We start from the raw sequence: 16,450 nt of genomic DNA, 5'->3' as shown, positions 1-16,450 counted from the left end.
GGCCAGGCCCCTTCCACATACATTTCCCAAGTATCAGGTTTAGAGAAAGCAACCTTTTCAGCACCGGGACTGTTTGTGCTGGTGCCAGGACCCCCCTCTGGTACCAAGCACTGCCCATGACTAATGTGGCACTGGCAAGGAGAAGGCTACAATGCACAATGCTCAGCATCAGGGCAATGCCTGGCAATTCCTATTGTGTGTATTACTACAAACTCCCCCAGGCACCATTTTTAGCCACTGCTGGATTTCCTCCCTTCTCCCATCCCCCATCCAGGCTCCAAACCTTGAAGTAACCTTGTTCTGTTCCCCCCCCCAGAGACAGCTCCATGCCTGAAACATAACCTCTAATCTTATTTTCTATTTCTAGCATACAATTCACGACCCTTATCCCAATTTTTTAAATTAAATATCCTCCACATTGCACACTCTGCTTCCGACAGTCAGGACAGTGCATTGAGTACATCAGAATTTATAGCCATATGTTTCTTGTTGAGGACAATTTAACATTACTTTTAAAAGCATTAGAAACAATGTATTTATACAATATAGGTTTAAAGCTTTCCCTGAAAAAGATTTTCAATACTACTGTCAGTACTACACCGCAATGAAACAGTTTAATTTGTTGGAAGGTTTATCTAAAGACCTTAAAATACAACAGATCTGCACTTCAGGGCAGTTTGCAACACAGAGCATTAACTTACAGCAATTATTCATACTTGAGAGACTATCTGTGGACATTAAGCTAAAGTCTTACAAATTACAGGGGGTTATTACAAAGCAAATCTCATCTGACACCATCTATTTCAGAGAACTTTGCTTGAACTTGTGTGGGTTTTTGCAACAACAAAATATAATTGTTTGTTCACCATTGATTCTGTAACATTTGTTACACAAAGCCAATTAAAAGTGTCCTACCAGACCAGACATCCATCTAGGCCACAACGGCAGTGGTCAAGATCTCAACTTTTAATTAATGACCACTATCCATAAACCTCTTTCATATTTTTACCAATTATACCCGATTTGTACAGCTGCTAGGGCAAAATGTTTTTGCATGAACAAACTCTCCCACAAAAACACTTTGATACAGAACAGTTCCCAGAGGAACGAAAAAAGGTTCTTGTGTCTCCGAAGTGCTGAAAAACAAATTGTTTCCAGGATGCATCCCAAGCCTCGAGGTTGCAGCCCGAGATGGCCAGGCCCTCTTGGAGCTGCCAAGAGGTACAAGCACATCTGGGTTTTCAGCAGCCACTCTTTGAGCACTCCTCTGCCTACTCCAAAATAAGGGATTTCAGTCCCAGAAAATACCCCCAGGAGCAGGAGGGAGCACCGGGAACTGCCAAGCTGGGTCTGTGCTCACCCTGCACAGAGGGGTCGACCTGGTCCCTGCCCCTTAGGGAACACCCTTACTGAAACTGAGGGGAAAAAGGGAATTCTCATGGACCCACACCCCAAAATATTTATAACACACCAAGATAGAAGCAAGCCTTCCAAAACAAGGCCAACTATACCGATATGACTTGATTAATCAGAGAATTAGTCAGCCTAGGATGTTAACAGCAAAGAAATTGCCACTAGTTCTTCACAAAATTACTTTCCAAATTATATGTTAGACATAATCAGGACAATTTGACCACTGAAACAAAATTAAGAAAGAGGAATAATCCTTGAACGATGACATTAGGTGTTACAACACAATTTGTTAATTTTTTTTATATACCTCACCAATGTGCTTGACAATAAGTATGGGTTGTTCCACAGCAGTTTGCACAGGCAGTTCTAGTAAATACCATCGGTTTGTTCTGCTTCTCTCTCCCACTCCTTCAGCTTCCATCCTATTCTCAGCAGGGCATCATTTGAATTTCTTACCAGTTCCACACAAATTGAACAGTGTAAGTGGGAGGACAGCCTCCAGCAATTAAGAATAAAAGTAGATAAGTGAACACATACGAGACTAGAGAAAACCAAGTGTGAGAATTTTTTAAGGTAGCAGAGCTGGATTTTGGAATGGACTGAAAAACAACAGAGAAATTGTGAAGTCGAGAGTGATCTAATTAACCTATTTATCCATCAGTGGATACCATGAAACAAAAGTTATCAATGACAGAAGCAGGGCACCCAGGAGCAGTCGATGAGATTCATTCCTGGGTGACTCCTGAGGGATAACAATACTTTCTTTCCTTTTTTAAAAAAAAAAATCTATAAAATGGCATTGTCAACATAAAGAAATGCAAGTCAGGACTGCCTCATCCTTCAGAAAAACCATGATGTTATAAACCCATATTTTGAATGGTAACTTCATTGAGTCTTAAGGGTCAACATTTGAAAACTTCTCTACCCCACCTCAAAATGAAGATTTGAAGCATCTTAAAAAACCCCACTGAGATTCTCATGTCAAGGAATGACAGCCACAAAAATTTATCATGCCACTAGGAAAATATGTGAAAATATGTTTTCAAACGGATACTGTTAGTCAAATGGAAAAAGAGTATCACAACAGCACTGTCCAATAACCCAGCTATTTCAAAATATTTAATTAATTAAGCATTTTTATGGACACCATAGTAATAAAATGCATAATTAAAGAACTAATATAATATTGCTCATCAATGTAAATGTAAGTTAATTTTCCCACAGTCTCTGCCTTTACTATGAAAGGTACTGAAGCAATTCTAAGTCCTCACTGAGGACAGCATTAAAGTCTTTAATTTTTCAGCACTGTTTCCACTCCCATCTTTCATAAACTTGTGCAAACACAGCATAGGTGGTTTTAGTTATGCTAAGAATATTCTTCATTAGTCATAAAGAAAAAAACCCAAGCTGTAGCAGAGTGAATCCATACGTGACACCATTTTAAAATCATTACTTCATAGGGAAAGGGCTCCTGGAACAGTCATTGATGCAGGCTGGAGCTGCATGCTGATCTGTGCCTTCATTTCCAATAAAGCATGCAATGCACATTCAACTAAGTCAAAACAACCCTTTCAACACACAGTGGTCTATAGGAAACATTCAAATTACTAATGAGCGCAAGAAAAGCTTTTAAGCTCACTGAAAATTCCACGATTTTTTTAAAATTTCTGAAAGGAAACCTGAGAACTGTTTTTTGAAAAATAAGCCTTTCACTTAGAGCACTCGAGCATCACCAGGTAAGTCAGTAAGTGCAGGCAGCAGTGCTGTTATCACTGCTGTCTGTACTGGAGTGGGGTGAAATGGACACTGAGCACCAGAGTAGCTGATGGTTTTCTTTGATATTTAACAACATAGTCATTAAACTAATGTTTAAAAATTAATTGAACAATTCAATTTAAACTAGTAAGTACATTAATATGATCTACAAGGATACCAACATGATCTGGTAAACACTCTATTAGACACTGTGCCTTGTGACTCTGCTACCTGCCACAACCTTCCCCGCCACACCTGGCTGAGCTCACACAGCTCCCCTGTCAGGGCAGCCTGGAGCCTGCTGGGAGGACACAGCAAATCCACCCCCTCAAGAAACACAGCAGGAATCTTCTATCTGAGCAGAGATCTCATCTAAGACATTCCCACACGTTCACTTCCAAGTCCCCCCAGCCCCAGTGGAACCATCATACAGCAGTTATGGCTCAGCCAGGCTGATTTTGGACAAAACTCAATGCCCACTGCTCTTCCATAATCAGTATTACAGAAACAACAACTTCCACAATGGCTCTGGAGAAGGTAAGTGAAATTATTATTAGGAAAAGATTTCTCCTTGCATCTGCTTCAAGATAAGCAGCACAGTAACAGAGCTCAGTTAACCAGGCTTGAACTTCCACTGCAGTACTCTATTATGTTCTCTATTTAATGATAATGCCCCTTCGTCCACATCTTTTTCCCCATTAGGCAGGCTCTGACAAAAACCTGAACTTGTATGTCCTGTGCCCCTGAATTACTGATGGCAGCAGAAAGTGCCAATGGCTACAGCACAACCAAACAAAACAGCAAATGCTTCTGCAGGAGGATTTCCATCCACTCCTGTTCTCCACAGTGCTAGACGGGAAAAAATAGGGAACTCTGTTCCTACTCTACCAGTACTCCTTCCTTCTACAGCTATGTAAGGATTTTGGTCCACTTTTAGAACTACTCTGTTAGGCAATTACAATATCCATATTCTACATAAGTCCACAATATGTATTTGTAGAAAACCTCTACACTACAATGCATAAACACAGGCATGCTACATTTATTTTCTGCATTTCTATTATAACATGAAGTGTAGTTTCCTTCAAATTTGGAACACTAAACACAACCTGTTTTCTTGCTTCCAATTCAACTGCACTGGTCTATTTCCAATTTCTTTTTCCTACTTTTAGATTAACGCCAGCCAGCCTAAACCCCATAGTATTAGACAAGCATCCTTACTACACACTGAGGTATTTATAGATTTGGTTTTATCCACAGCAATACAAAATATGGATTTCCTGCATGTACCTAACGATGCCTGTTACGTGCACACTGCACGATGCATGTTCTCCCTACTGAGGGAGCTGAATTTCAGTGAGACGTTTTCTCAAAATTTCAAGTCTAGAAATAAATAAAATAATTACCTTCCTTCAAAGCATCCAGTAACACTCTGCAGCTGGAGCAGGCCATACCACTTTGTGCATTTATTTTATTAGGAACAATGTGTTCTAAAGACAGAACTAGGGCTAACCACAATCAGAGTATTATTGGATACATCAAGAGGTTTTATCCTCTACTACCACTTGTACATATACATTAAGCAAGGAGAGTTTAAGCAGTGCTTTAGCTGCTTCAGGGACACTAACTCACACCAAACTAAGTAACAACAACAGGAAATCTTTTGCATTTTCAGCACAGCAGATTGCTCTCCCCATCTTTCAGCTAACATTCCAATCCTCACTGTGTAACACATACAATCAGGAGAGTTTTAAACGGGAATTAAAGTCTAAAGCAGGAAAAAAAAAAAAACTAAAAGTAAGAACAAAAATAACCACAGTGGAAAAGGAGAGTGACTGGATTCAGCAACATAATAAAAATGAGATGATTCTGTGTCTGGCAATGAAACTGACGGGGTTTTTTACAGCATATCAATACAACCATATTCAAAACTAAGATGAAACTACATTTTAGGGCTCTCAAATGCTATTAGTGAGGCATCCTGCTGCTTTCTGAGTTGCTGCATGCCTATCAGCAAACCATTTTAAACACCAGAGTCACTTGTAAAATGGAACCTGAGCTCCTCTTACAGCTGTTTTATTCTCTGTCTGAAACAGAAAATAATTCCATGGACTGCTTTTCACATTTTTCAGGTGATTATGCTGGCATTCCTTTGCCTCTGAAGTTGAAATACACACTCTGTTTAGGAGCCATTTCTTTGTCCACACTTTGGTCAAAACAATGGATCTTTTTTAGTCAGAACTGACACTTATTTACTACTAATAAATACTACTTCAATGTTATATTAAGCAATCTCTACTGGTAAGCACCTAGAAGATAACCACTCAAGAAAAAGCATCAAGGAAAAAATCTTGTGGCATTGAGGTTTTTACCACATACCGATACTGTAAATACCTGACTATCTTATCCTGAATTCATAGAATGGTTTGGAAGAGACCTTAAAGCCCATCTCACCCCCCTCTGCCATGGGCAGGGACACCTTCCACTAATCCAGGTTACTCCAAGCCCTGTCCAACCTGGCCTTGGACACTTGCAGGGATGGGGCAGCCACAGCTGCTCTGGGCACCCTGTGCCAGGGCCTCACAACCCCCACAGGGGAGAATTTCTTCCTAATATTTAATCTAAATCTACTCTCCCTCAGCACAGGCCATTCTCCCTTCTCATATCACTACATGCCCTTGTGAAAAGTGACAGATTTCAGCTTATTATTCATAAAGGAAAGGGGTTTTTACCTAATATTTGTAACTCTAAAAGATTACATTGAGTAGTCTCATTTACTTACTGAGGTCATGACTATGAGCAGTTGCTTTGCTATGTTTCTTACTACAGTCTTCTTGTATTTAACAAAACCCAATTTTTTGAACAAAGAAAAGAAAACAAACAAAAAAAGGAGAGGCATCCCAGTGTAAGTAAGTGCAAGTAAGCCACAAGTACCTGCCACACAACCTTCAGCTTACCAGCAGTCCAGGCTGAGGCAGTATCTTCCATATGGAAGAACCTAAGCAGCAGTTTTAGGAAAAAAGTCATTTCACCAGTAAAAACAAAAACCAATTCTTCCCTTCATCAACTACAAAGCATCATTTTTGAAGTATTACTCCTTAAAATGCTGGTTCTTACCGAAAAGATACACAACATCTTACCTGCAGTGCTGCAATACCCAACAGTTAAGACAAGGGTATCTTACACCTGAGGACACACACACACTGCTACATGTAAGTGAATTTGTCAAGTGCTTCTCTTCTCTGAGGGTTACTCTACAGCTGCAATTACCACTCCCTGCCTTTTTTCAGAATATATTACGTGGGTCCTCTGAGATCACCAGGCTTGGACTGTTTCAGACAGAAACCCACCATCCTTTGGCCAAAACACTACTTGCCTGTGACACTGCAAGGTCAGAGAAAGCCAATGAACTACAGGACTTCGGTGATGTAAAAGAAGAAATTTAAAAAACTCCTCAACACAAATCCTTAGCGACAGCTAAATAAGGGATTTTAAGTCCACTAAGGCAACAGTGCTTTGAGGCACGATGAAGTTTTTCACATGCTACCAAGCACAATAATCAATATTCACACACAGCTACTTGCATTTTTGCCTCAAGTCTACTGTTCCAAATTATACCAGTTTAACTTTGCTTACATTAGAATTCATTTTAGAGAAAAATATTTAGCATAGACACAGCATGCCAGATGCCCTGCATTCATATTATAATTTATTCTTCAACACTGAAGATCTGAGTCAAAACACAGCATACCTTCCTAGGAATACTCATGATTATGAGGACTGCATCACTTACAAAGCTTTAAGTTAAAAGGAAAAGGAGCATTATTACGTAGTGTAAAAAATTTCATCTACTATACTTACCCTTGTTGTTCTTAATCTTTCATTTCATGTGCAGTGAAATACAATCAATACAGCAGAGAACAGGACTCAGGCTCCAGAGCAGAATATATCAAATAGCATATGCAAAGAAGACATATTATTTCCCTGAAACCACAAGAATTTTTGGAAAGAAGCTGCCTCATCTGTCCTAAAACAATTTCAGAACAAAATACAGATACAACTTTTGAGCAGAAAGAGACTGACTGAAATACATCATTTTCTCCTGTTTCAGAATGCGACTTAAAATACCAGTAACAACATATTACATCAGACAGAGAAAAGCACCCACTGTCTGCAATGTGAAGCTCAAAAAAAGCCCATAAAAATGTGAATGTCTCAGGAAAAAGAACAAATGACAACTTTAAGCCAAATGTTGTCAGTCATATGAAACCAGCAGTAGTCTTCTTCATCTCTCACACTGCACAAAGTTGAGGGCCATGAAGGCATTTCAAGTGAAACACAAGAGAAGGCAGTCTAGACAGACATTTTCCATCAGTAATCCCCCTAAGTGCAAGAGAATAATGAATCAGAGGGTAATGACAGAGGAACTTGAAGAACAGCAACATGCCAACCTAGTGTCCTCAGAAACTGACTTGAGAAGCTCAGTTTAAAAATCAGTGCAAATTGTAACAACCCCCCCATCAATGCACTGCACAAGCAACAAACTGTGCAGCTGTTCAAGAACAAATTAAACTGATATATTGTACCCTTAAAGCCCGATGAGCTCCTCAGCCCTGCCCTCTGCTACCCTGAGCCACAGCAATTCACACACCCTGTGTTCACCCAACACACCTGAGCGAACACCACCCTCCAGAAACGTGTCCAAACACACAGCAACAACCTGGCACCTCCTGACACCCGACTGACAGAGCTCTCATCTTCTAACCCAAGCTCAGAAGAAGCACAAGTCCAGAGCAAACCATGGTCTGTTATTCATTTGTCTGACTGTATCAGACAATCCTAGTCAAACCTCCTACAACCCAATCATTCCAGAAACTAAGATGGAAAAAAAAAACCCTCCAAACAAACTCTTTTCCTATTGCGTCTTCAAAGGAAGAAAATGCACTTTACCCAAAAACCATTTCCCTAAATCTTGTGTGTCAACTACAGATTTAATCTATCATACCAATTCATCACCACAAAAATGTAACATTCCTATACAAAAACAAAAAATGTATCATTAGTGGTTTTCAACAGATTTCATATCGAGAAACATCTGCAGAGCAATGGATTCACTTAACCAGAGCAGGATCTTTTCTAACCACTAAACCAAGCAACAGATTAAGTTCAAAATAGCACAGGTCAGATGCACCACTTTTCCACACAGATAAAGCTCTAATTGCACTTGACCAAAGACTGCCAAACCAGACCATACACCATCCCAAGACTCAGCATTTGGTCTTAAAACTGCAGTAGCCATTTATGTGAAAGACAACATTTAAATTAGGATTGATAACCTGGATCTGTAGAATACCTTTGCTAAGAAGAAGGTGTGAACAAGCCTGTGTTAAATTCATAGCCAAATTTGATATAAAATTTGCTAATTATCAAAGTTATTTTGCAATACCTCCCTATAATTTTACAATGTTTGCTCCTCTCTGGAGGAGGTCAAAATGCTGAATTCAACATCACAATCTGTTGCCCTGGAAATTATTGCAATGTTTGGACAAAGAAGTTTATTATGAGACCTAATAGGATTGCTCAAAAAAGAATAGTTTTCATTCTCCTTCTGAAAGCAATACAAGACAGACAGAAAGACTCTTCTGAGTAAGGACTTTTCCAACATTTTAATACAGAACCAAGCATATTCTCAAAAGCAGGATGCTGCTATAACATGCTCTGTTTTTCAGGGTTTGGCTCCAATAACTGGCATTTCCTTCCAGGACTCCATAAAATTTTCATCAGCATGAAACAAAAATTAGCCACATAATTAAAAGTTCACGTACACTTGCATTATTTTAGGAAATTTAATTTTTAATTTAATTTTTAATTGACCTACCCTGCTTTCCTGTACACAAACTTCAGCAACTTCTCTTCAAAAACAGCCAAAACAGAAGTGCAAGTTTTGGTGTGCAAGTGTAACACTTGCTTGTTTCTATCAGAAGATGTGCATCTATCTACACTGGAGGAAAGACAATTTATTTCTACTGCACTATGAGTTACTAAAGTATGCCCAGTTTGCTCTCTGTAGGTAAAGAGTGTCCAAGTACCTTCTCACACCCATCCTCTTCTGCCAACAACAGCAGTCTTGGTTTCATCTGCACCACTCACAGCTGAACTCAGTAAAACAAAATTCTGATTGTTATCAAGTTCCTTCATTCTCTTGTTTATTTAACAAATGAAAGGTTTTAGTTTTTTCCTAAAGAATATATGCATATTTAGCACTAGACCTATTTTTCATCATCATATTAAAGTTCTTGATTGCATCATTTGCTTGCAAATGCTCATCTCATACAGCAAAAAGGGTTGATCTTATTACCTTATTATTTAAATATTTGCAAGCTGTGTTGCTCAGCTGAAAAACCACAAATACCTAACTACGTCTTTGGTAAGGCTAAATAAAGTTTATTCTGCAGCTCTGAAACATGCACTGATGAAGCAGGATTCTGTAACAATGTCTTTGCACAGTTTTAGTTAACACCATTCTGCACCACCTGGCCTTAACTCCTGCTTGGACCAGGAACTGCAGACCACTCAACACAAGCAGCACTGCTACCCTTCCCTCCCACCAAACATCTCCTCTCCTCAGGATCTTTCCATCTTTTACAAAACACAGGGGCCTCTAACAAATGAGGAACACCTGCAGTCATGTTTACCTGCATTTGACAAACCTGGTTTCTTCCGAGTATTTGGAGATGACAAACTCATCCTACACTGAAGCTCCCCTGAAGCCAAACATACAGAACTGGAGAATGGCATTTTTAGGTACCCTCTTCCTCCTTGTATTCTTCCTCCTTCCACATAATACAATACCATCTGGTGCAAGACTTGCGAAGAGCATTCTGAGAAACATTTTGAAATACTCACCAGAAAGAGGTTATGTTCCTCAAATCTTCTGGAGTCTGGCACAGAATTACATTTACCCACTATGATCCTTCCCCTGGGATTCCCCAGTCTTTTATCTCACAGGTTCCCCTACCCACCTGTGAGGATGCAGACACAAGAAAAGTCTTTCAAGAAGAAGAGTGTTTCTGAACGTGTCCTTCCCAGACACTACAGCTCTCTCTGCTTTTCAGCGGTTTTGTTACATGATCACATAAAAAGAATATCTGGCTTCTTCAGGATGAGATTGCCAGCTTCAAATATTTTTAAGGAACTTTTAAAAATATTACCTTGTACTTAGACTCTTAGGAAGCAACACTTAAAACATCTCCAGATTTTCCTGGAATGTAAGCTGTAGACATTCAGGTGTTTTATCTTTTTCCAGGGAAGTTCTTGTGCTTGGACTCAAACTGTTCCCAGGTACACAGCCAACTTCTGTAATATGTACAGAAGAGCAGGAAGTTCAACTTTCATTAAAAAATACCTAGGAACATTGCCCTGAATATCCTGGTATGAGACAGATCATGTGGACACGCTTCAAAGGATCTAATTTTACCCCAGTAAATCCAGAGGAATTCCCAACACCATCCAGAAACTCACAAATATATGAGCTATGACAGTCAGGTAATCTACTTGGGAAACTAAAAACACTCAGGTACTGACAGGAGTAGAGATAAATTTCATTGGTAGACAACCCTCACATGAATGAATCACACTAGAGATGCCTGTGGAGAAGTGGAAAAAAGGTCCACCACGGTCCCTTCTTCCTGCTCTTCTTGTACCTTCTCCTCTACAACTCATTCTATACACTGCTTTAGAGTTCCCAACATATGTTAAAATAAAGCATTAAGGAAACAAAGTTCAATATTATTGTTTCTAACAAGGGAAACAAACTTTCTCTTACATTCATTAGTTGTTTAGGTTGAGGAGATTTATTCTGTTCCCAGATTGCAAAGTACTCAACACAGAGTCCGAGGAATTTTCTATAATTGGACAGTACCATTTAAATGTCAGCTTTGAGTGCACAACTAAACAAGAGTCGCACCTAAAATACTGTTATTAAACAGCCAGCTGACATGCTCCCTTATAGCATTCCAACCAGCACATAGGTAGTGTCAGGAAAGAACAAAAATAGAATATCTCAACGTGAGGAGTGACCGACAGGGTGGTGGAGGAATTTTCCTGTTGAAATTTTCCAAAATATCTGTCTTTTGCAATGCTGTTGTACAGAAGCACTTCTCAGAAAGCATTAGTGCCTGGCAAGTACCCCGCTGTAATATGACTCGATAAACCAAAACAGAGTCCCGTTGACCCCAAACCCCCAACCACTGAAAAAGCAGAAAACTGTTAGGAAAGCTAGCAACAAAAGACCATGAAGAAGGAACAATGAAAATCTAGCTAGCCTAAACCAGCAAATACTCATCAGTTATTTCAGGGAGAAAATGTTACTAAAAACATAAGCAGGAATTGGTAGGTAGGTAGGTATCGTAATTTAGGGAGGTATCGTAAAGATGCTTCCTAAGGCATTGTGTTCTCTGATGCGACCCTAACAGTAAAACATGGGCAGTTACTCTACAGCAAAATTTCTGAAGTTTTTTGTTTGCTTTTTAGCTAATATATCAAAAATTCTATCTACAAGTGCTATCGTGTTCTCCTGTGAGGGCTTTCCTTAGAAGGTAGAATAATTATTTCTGTAGTGAAAATGGTTCTTCTAAGCCGAGTCATAGAATATCACACTTCCACCTTGAGTTGGATAAGCTGCCATATGTTATCACCAGACTGAAGCCAATTTGCCATCGATGGCAACATCACAGCTGGGAAAATGCCTGAGGTGCTGCACAGCCTCTCAAAGATGCCTGAAAGCCTCACAGAGCCTCAGCTACCCCCACCTCAGACCCATCCATACACTCACAGACACCCCAGGACTCCCCCACAGCTGTACCTGGAGTCCTTTGTATTCCCCTTTTCAGCCCTTTTCTTTCATTCTTCAAAGCTTGACCAGCATTTCTAAACCTTCTAATCTGCTTTTTCTCACGCACACTCACTCCTTTTTCTTTTACTCCAAAGCTGTTCCAGCCTGGATCCGCGGAAGTTGGTTTGCCTCATGCAAAGCTTGTGACCTTCACAGAATCACACAGATCAATTCCCCAAAATTTATCTTAAGTAACCAACACACTAATCTTCATTAATTACAGCAGGGTAAGACAAGATTGATATTCCAAGACCACAGTTCTCAAAACAATTTGTCTTGTCATATTAGGGCTCTTCAAAGTGAAACACACCTCATTAACACCAAAATTATCATTCTGAAGTTTAATTTTTAAAAAATCCTCTTTTTCTCCTTGTTTTAATCACTGTTTTGGCAAAATTCAAGGACTGGACTAAACCAGTTTATCCACAGAACACTAGAAGAGTGGAATGCTATCAGACCAAATTGGCAATTAACCTAGAAAGCAGGATTTATCAATGGAATGTGTCCTATTCCCCCCCACACACCTTAAGGGTTTCTGTGATGGCTTAAAGGACAAATGTCTAAACAACTCCTGAAGTAAAACTGTCTTGAAGTACATAAACAGCAGAAGAGAAGAAACACAAAGCCAGAAGTGCAACTAACATAACTTCAAGCTTCTTCTCAGTGAGTTTGGAACCCATCTTTAACATATTCTACTTAATTTTCAAAATATTTTTTCATCCTACTAGCCAGAAGTTCAGATTTTACAGGTATCAAGACACAGCACCTCCTATGGTTTAGATCCACAGTCCCCATTAAGTTTCCAGCATTGCTTTCAGCCACAGTACATATAAAATCCAAACTGAACCTGGAACATGCCATAGCCCAGGAGCATGGGATTGCCTGCAGCATGTCACTATTGCTTGTTGCCCAAAGGCCTGGGAAGGGTATCCAGACACATCACCAAGCTCTAGGAGGACCAGAGCAATTACAACACAGACTTTTGTCAAGCGCAGCAGCGCCAGTTGCCCTCGGAGCCAGCCCCAGCACAATGGCCTGTGATGAGGTTACCCATGCTGCTGGAAATGTCATCTTTCATGTATGATAGAAACCCCTTCTGTAGCTACTAACAATACCCTGGCATTGTTTGCAACACGTAGGGTGTTGCACTGGCTAACATCCAATCCCAGTAATAATATTCTATCTACCTACGATCACCACAAGAAAATACTCATTCTTAGCCCTGACTTGTTCTGCAGCACAGCAGCAAGCTCCTGAGAGAGCTGCCACACTCCACTGCAAGTTCTGCATCTCCCTGTACAGCTATCTGTCTGCACTGATCAGGCACTTCTCTAAAACTGTAGAAACACCTTGAGATTACTGGGAATAAAGGAGCTCTTTTCATACAGCACAATTAGTCATATCAGCAGTGATAGCTATTTTGAGCAGCACCCATTAATCACTATCATTAGCAGGATTTCTGGTGTACCAGCATTCATTGTACCAAGAACAAGTCTTTTCCTATTACAGTATTACTACATAAACAAAAGCAGCAGCACAATTTCTCTTGACATAACCCTGTTTTGAGTAAGGCAAGTGGCAGCACTTAAAATGACAGTCAGTGCCAGGTTTAAAGAAAAGCTTATTCAGAACAGAAAAATACAATTGTTTTGCTGCAAAGAAAAACTGGCCATCATTTGTATGCTGGGGGAGAAGGGATGTTGAAAAGTAATAGATAGCAGGAAGAAGTAGGGAATAAAGATCTCAAGCTGGAGACAGCACACCCTCAGAAAAATAAGATGCCAGTGACCAAATCCAAGCTGATGCCCAAGAAGTTGAAGAAACCTAGACTTCACTTTTAAGCACCTGCAGCATGTGTTTTCCTTATTACTTTTTATGAGGGATTACTTACCTGTTAGCCAAACTTCAGAGTCTCAGAACAGACTTTCAACTAGAAAAATATTCCCCACGTGCATTATTTCTAGTTTCCTAAGCACCCTGAGTAACTCCCCATTCAGAATGAGAAACGCCAGCACTTCTGCCTCACACCGACCTAGGAAGCAGCACCACAAGATGGATGGAAAGCAGCAGCTCTGAGCTGCTTCCAGCCTGGTTCCTCCAAACACCAGAACGTTGACCTGAAACACACCTTCACCACAACCACAGATTAAATACTTGGAAAGTTCTTCTAGGAAGGAAAGAACAGAAGATACAGGGAGAAAGAAAAACCTTCTGCAAGTCTTGAATTTGGAAAACTTGCCATTCTCTACAGAACAGTCCAGCTTTATCTTGTGTAGAAATGTTGCCTGACAGAAGACTAGAGCCAAGTGCAAAATCATCTTTGTACCCGTGATACACAAACGGCACCTGTGCACATACCGAACTGGGCCAACACTGCTGATCCCATGAGCTGCATACCAAAATCTTCATGTGGCCAGGAGCCACACAACACGTACCACATACCTCAGAGAGGTGAGGGAAGGGGAGCTTCAGCTGCCTGTGCCCACAGAAAACAAAAACAATTCCTCAAGAGCACCACTACCTCTCTGCCGACAGCACTAGGCTGAGGAAATAGAAACATCTAGCAACGATAGCCTTAAAATCCACAAGCTGTAGATTTGAGATTGTCCAACAGTCACCCTGGCAATTACAGATGCAGTGCCATTTTGGGAGCCAAGCTTCAGCCTTGTGCCAGCTGCGTGTGCCTCCAAAGCCACCGGACGAGCCACTCTGTAACACCAAGTTTATTGCAGCTACACACCACTGAGGTATTGCCGCTCTTCACAACACCCAGACCTCTGTGCCTCTATAACAGCAGTAATAATAATAATAACGGCCAATTTATACCTGCTACAAGGTTTATAATCTCACATAAAAACAAACAAATAAGACCTTCCAACTGCTTTCAAGTTCCTAAGCCAACATTCACCCGACAAATACATACCTCTACCATTTCCTCTCCACTCAAACGAATAAAACCCCCTCAAGCACGGAGAAGCAAAGGAACATCAGTAAAGTTTTAAGCTACAGCCCAAAATGCGTTATCCTCTTCTTCTGGCAGTTACCATATGCACACAACATAAGGCTCAGCAACAACAAGCGGCACTTGCAACTCGCATCAGGTGAACAATCTGTACGCAGCCCCTGCAGCGGCCGGGGATGCTGCTGCCCGCAGGCCCCGGGCCGGGGGGCGCGGAGGGGCCGGGGGGCCCCGAGCCCGGCCGAGCTTTGGGTGGCGCCGCTGCCGCGCTGCCCGGGGAGGTCCGGCCGGCGCCGCCCGGGAGAGGCCGCGCGGCGGGGCCGCCCCAGCGCCGGGGGCCGGCGGGGCCGGGCCGGGCGGGCGCCCCGGGTCACCGTGGAGCAGGAAGGTGCGCAGGAATTCCCGCAGGCGCAGTCCCGGCCCCGCCGGGCTGCCCGCACACGGGTCACGGGGGGGCGGCCGCAGCCCCGACACCGCCCCGGGCTGCCCCCGCCGCCACAGCGGGCCCGGCCCGGCCCCGCCGGGGCACCGCAGCCACGGTCCCGGGCACCGCCGCCTCGTCTTCCCCCGGCCAGGGCTCCCGCCCGGCCCCAGCCCTCGCCGGCGCCTCCCGAGCGGCCCAGGGGCTGTCCCGGGCGCTGCCGCCCTCCGCGCCGCGTCCGCCGGTGCCGCGGGCGCTGCCAGCCCGGTGCCCTCACGGCCGGGCCCGCGGGCCGGGCTGCGGGGCGCGGGCGGGGCCGGGCCGGGCCGGGCCGCGGGGCTCGGCGGGGTCGGCGCGGCGCTCACTCACCTGCCCGCGACAGCCCCGGGCCCCGCGCCGAGCGCTCCGGAAACGGCGGCGGCTCCGCCGGGGCCGGGGAGGGGCCGGCGAGGGGCGGGCGGAGCCGCGAGTGACAGCGGGAAGGGGCGGCGGGAGCGGGCGGGCGGCGCCGGCCGCGGGGAAGGGACGGACGGAGGAGGGCGGGGAGGCGCCGCACCGCACCGGGGGGTCCCGGACTGGGGGGCACGGAGCGCCGGGGACCGGCCCCGGCTGCGGGGCAGAGTGCCTGAGGGGCGGCCTGGCGGCAGAAAAAGAGAAGGGGGAAGAATTAATCAGTGACTATTTTATATGAGCTTAAAATTGTGAGGTTTCTCACTCTTTTGTTGTGGGGTCAGATGCAGTGTCCCGATTCAGGAGAGCTGTTTGAGATGGAGATTGCCGGGGGCACCTGCAAAGTTCTGTATTCCTTTTCTGTCCACTTGCTGAACAAACTGCACGATTCGACACTGGTGTTCAATGGATTTATTTGGGAATTAAGTAAAAGGCACAAACATCATCTCAAACTGATACCTTTGACATAATTGTCATGGTGCTACCAGCTTTAGGAATTGTTCAGAAATAGACCTGGTCAAGGATGTGAGTTTAAACTGGTTTCATATTATTTCTCAAG

The 16,450-nt window shown here is 42.8% G+C and overlaps 1 protein-coding gene across 2 annotated transcripts in view; it reads right to left on the bottom strand.

Moving 5' to 3' along the window:
* Window positions 1-15,892, bottom strand: part of KIAA0355 (KIAA0355 ortholog) — a 65,461-nt gene extending 49,569 nt beyond the window's left edge. Inside the window, exon 1 of one of the 2 annotated variants that reach the window (XM_032121594.1) lies at window positions 15,811-15,892. The gene's annotated coding sequence lies outside the window, so the exon portion shown is untranslated. Of the gene's footprint in view, window positions 1-14,984; window positions 15,189-15,810 lie in introns of those variants that run through there. The other variant, XM_032121595.1, reaches the window with a different exon arrangement.
* Window positions 15,893-16,450: the final 558 nt, after the last annotated feature.

Source organism: Corvus moneduloides, chromosome 12, assembly GCF_009650955.1.
Source record: "Corvus moneduloides isolate bCorMon1 chromosome 12, bCorMon1.pri, whole genome shotgun sequence".
Taxonomy (NCBI): domain Eukaryota; kingdom Metazoa; phylum Chordata; class Aves; order Passeriformes; family Corvidae; genus Corvus; species Corvus moneduloides.
The sequence above is the reverse complement of the archived record's forward strand: the minus strand, read 5'-3'. Positions and strand labels throughout refer to the sequence as shown.